Genomic DNA, 4,284 nt, shown 5'->3' with positions numbered 1-4,284 from the left:
AATAATAATAATAATAATAATAATAATAATAATAATAATAATAATAATAATAATAATAATAATAGTAACATCGAAAAATATCTTAGGAATGAGAACCCAGGTTCGAAATTTCCCCAAAACACCTGATGAAGGCTGGAGGGTACATCAGCCGAAACGTTGCGTTAACAACAAACAAGATGAGGACAAATATCCATCAAATGTAAATAATGTACAAAATTCCTCATCTCTTAAATATAGAACTGTAGAAAAATGTATATTCTCTCGTAGAGTTCCGGATAAATGTGTCTCTTGAAGTATCGCGATGTTCACTTGAAAGTTATGGTTCATTTTCTAATCACTTGTGCCTTCCGTGCGTGTTATTTGACAGTCCAATGGCCATGGTCTGTAGAGCCCAGCATCATAGCTTAAGTATTGGCCTCTTTTTTGGTCTTCTTGCTATGCCTGATGCAGTATTTGCCATATGCGGTTCAGGTTACGTACATAACCCCACACATCAAGTAAAACAAGCAGACTGTGGCGGGACAGCATCTGATTGGCTGAGGTCTGCCTAGCTTAAGGTAGGTGGTAGTTATCCAGGGTGACACAATGGCGTCTCCCATTTCAAAAGTAGCACCCGGCGCCTGACACCACACTAATTCAGCATATGGTAATAATTGGTAGACTACTGCTTTTCTTTTCGCGATGAGGCAATGTTGGCGTATTCTTTCCAGGTTGTAGACCTGGACATGGGTTAGTATGGAAGACCCACTGCTATCCGTGTAGCAGGTCTCCCTTTTCAGCTAATGTTGTCCTAGGGAAGAGCAATGGACATTACAGTTTGGCATCTGTGTTGTCGCTGAAGTTGCCAAAACAGAACCATATTGTATGTATGTATGTATGTATGTATGTATGTATGTATGTATGTATGTATGTATGTATGTGCGTGTTTATGTATGTATACATGTGCGTGTTTATGTATGTATACATGTATGTGAATATATATATATATATATATATATATATATATATATATATATATATGTATGTATGTATGTACGTATGTATTTAATTATCTATTCAGTCATGTCTGTAGATATATTTTCTTTGGGAAGCTGGAAATGATGTGATCGATTACTTCTTTATATTGATTGAACAGTCTGTAGCTGTGGCTAAAAATCAAACCTGTCTTTAATTCTGTGGCTTTTCAGACATTATTGGCTCACGTATCAGCTCACTTCCTGTCAGACCAGTACTGTTGGGTACTCACTTCCTGTGTGTCCAATACTGCAGTATACTGCTGACGAAGTTTTTCTTTCCATATTTTCTTAAGTAATTTCCTGACTTCTGCTTTTATTCTATCTTTTGTATGTTCACCTCATTCGTTTAATCTCTATTTAAAACTTATTCCTCTTCGTAATTAGCTTCTTGTTTCTAACTGATTACTTCCTTATACATAAGGAAATTTTTTTTTTCTTAATATAAAACTATTCAATCTTAATAAAAACTATTAGATCTATCTTGGCTTGCTTCTAAGTATATTTCTAGATCCACTGCCGATGTAAGAGTTCTTTTTCTTCTTTTTCTTTCTTGTGTTTACATTAGATATAATAACCTACTTATATCATTCATCAGATGGAAGTTCTGGAAATGCATTGAGTAGATTTCTGACTTTCCCATCTAAACTCATCAATTCATTTAACTTCCAATATTTTAACGTTGAGACTGTAGTTTATAACTGAAATGATTTCATTCTCATCACCTGTTACGATATTTCTAATCTATAACTTTTTTCTAGAAGTATTATTGTCTGATTTTCTCTTTAATTTCTGTGTACTGTATTTCATCTGTTTCATCTACCTAATAAAACATTTTCTCTGCTTCGGAAAGACACAAAATTTGACTTCATGGATGCCGTAAACTTAATCTATCGTTCGGTGTAAATCCATGACCTGGTCCTTAGTTGTATTTAACAGAATACATTATGATGAAAGCAGTCGGGCAACGTCTCACTCATAGAAAAAGATCACGTGTGCTGCGCTGCTTTTTCTGATTAAATCATAATAAGAAAAAGGCTGACGAATATTTCGGGTTTTTTATTGTTATTCTTTGAACAGGTGTGGTCACCATTTTTTAGACGTATTTTTCTCCAGGATGTCTATCTCTTTGGCAGAGCTGTAGTCCTGGGTCAAGCAAAGACCGAAAGAGGGCGCTTGGCATCTGAAATGTTATGAAGTACTCACAGTCCTCTACTAATCTGGCAATGCAGTCAGTGGAAGTTCCATACTGGCATTCTATACAGGCATTCTATACAGGATTAGTCACTGGCAAAAGCGACAGCGTTCCCTGGAAAACTCCGGACATCGATGAAAACTAACAGGCTGGTCTGTTCCGGAGGATTTGGGGGCAGGACCCCATGGATAATTTCCAGAAAACATTGGCAAGAAAGGAAAGGTAGTGGACCGATGCTCTAAAGAGGGGGACTGGGTATTGTGGTTAGTACAGGGCTCGGGACGAGGTTTTAAAACAAGAAAAAGAATATGGGTGATGGGAATGAAGTCAGACAAGAGTGTCTGAGATGAGGTGGCACGAGGTCAACCGATTCCGAGGAGCAGAGGCCGTAGCAGGAGTGGTAGAAAAGACAGAGAGAGGAAATAGCATGCTTACGGATCAGAAGTTGGAATGTGACGGTGAGTGATTTCATGCAAGTCAATTGGAGTGTCATTTCTTTGGTTGCAATCTAGGATGCTTATTATGTAATAAGAGCATCATTTTAGATGCAGGAGTAATACTCTTTTGTGTGGATCGGGCTGTAGGCCTGGACATGGGTTAGTATGTCGGAATAAGATGTACGGAATATGAAGATTTAGATCAGGCACGGTCAACCTTTCTCAAGAAGCAGACCACATGAGACAAAGCTCATCATCAAGGTAATTTTTCGTTAGGCGTGCCATTCAGAAAGTCCCGCGGACCGCATTTTCTCCATGGCTGATTTAAATTAACACAATTAATATTGGTTTCAAATTTTTGGCACCACAAGGCCAGTGACTTCGAGAGACAAGGGTGGAAGTCGATTACATACACTCCAGTACTCAACTTTTTATTGACCCCAAAAGGATTAAAGTCGACCTCGGCGGAATTTGAACTCACAACACAAAGACGAACGAAATGCCGTTAAGCATTTTTCGCCCGGCGTACCAACGATTCTACCAGCTCGCTGCCTTACAACACAATTAATATTAGATTCAAGTTGTTGCTGATCAAAGAGCAGTTAAGAGGTTCGGAAGTGATAAAGTTTTATGTGGAAATTCGGGTTAGTCAAATGACGAAGGTCTGTAGAACTAAACACAGATAATGCGGTGACTGAAGGAAAGTGAAGTAGATAATCCAGGTGGGGTGAAATACGTTTAATCAGTGCGTAGGTAATAGTTAACGTTTTCTGCAGAAAATGTATTTTCACTGTGTGTGTGTGTGTGTGTGTGTGTGTGTGTGTGTGTGTGTGTGTGTGTGTGTGTGTGTGTGTGTGTGTGTGTGTGTGTGTGTGTGTGTGTGTGTGTGTGTGTGCCTGTGTGTGCCTGTGTGTTTCTAGTCTAACCAATCACATGACTTTTGGTTATGATCAGTTGATTGGAAATCTTTGGTCAAAATAGACAGTGGATAGGTTGTGAAAGCAACACATTTGTTTCTAATATCGTTTTAATAAAGAAGTGATATCAATTGTGACACTCATAATATCGACATGCTCAATCACAAAGTCCAGTAATTAATGCGATGTGGTGGCTTGTATGCCTTAATGGCCTTGAGAGCTATGCTTGAGGGCCAGAGGTAAAGGCAGGTTTACGTAGAGTCAACACCCCTACCTAGAAAACAAGCAAAGTTACCGAAGCATCGATGCCAATTCAAAACTGACAAGACTAGGAAGAGGAAGGACTCAAAAGATAGTCTAGAGTCAAACAATAAAAGTGGAGAAAGGTCAGAGGTAAAAATGGGTTTGCGTAAGGTCAGCACCCCTGCTCGGGGAAAAAAATAAAATTACGTGCAGGTGTGTGCGTTTTGTACTTGTTTGTCCCCCCCCCCCCACGGTGGAGGCGCAATGGCCCAGTGGTTAGGACAGCGGACTCGCGGTCATAGGATCGCGGTTTCGATTCCCAGACCGGGCGTTGTGAGTGTTTATTGAGGGAAAACGCCTAAAGCTCCACGGGGCTCCGGCAGGGGATGGTGGCGAACCCTGCTGTACGCTTTCACCACAACTTTCTCTCACTCTTACTTCCTGTTTCTGTTGTGCCTGTAATTCAAAGGGTCAGCCTT

Source organism: Octopus bimaculoides, chromosome 2, assembly GCF_001194135.2.
Source record: "Octopus bimaculoides isolate UCB-OBI-ISO-001 chromosome 2, ASM119413v2, whole genome shotgun sequence".
NCBI lineage: Eukaryota > Metazoa > Mollusca > Cephalopoda > Octopoda > Octopodidae > Octopus > Octopus bimaculoides.
The sequence above is the reverse complement of the archived record's forward strand: the minus strand, read 5'-3'. Positions refer to the sequence as shown.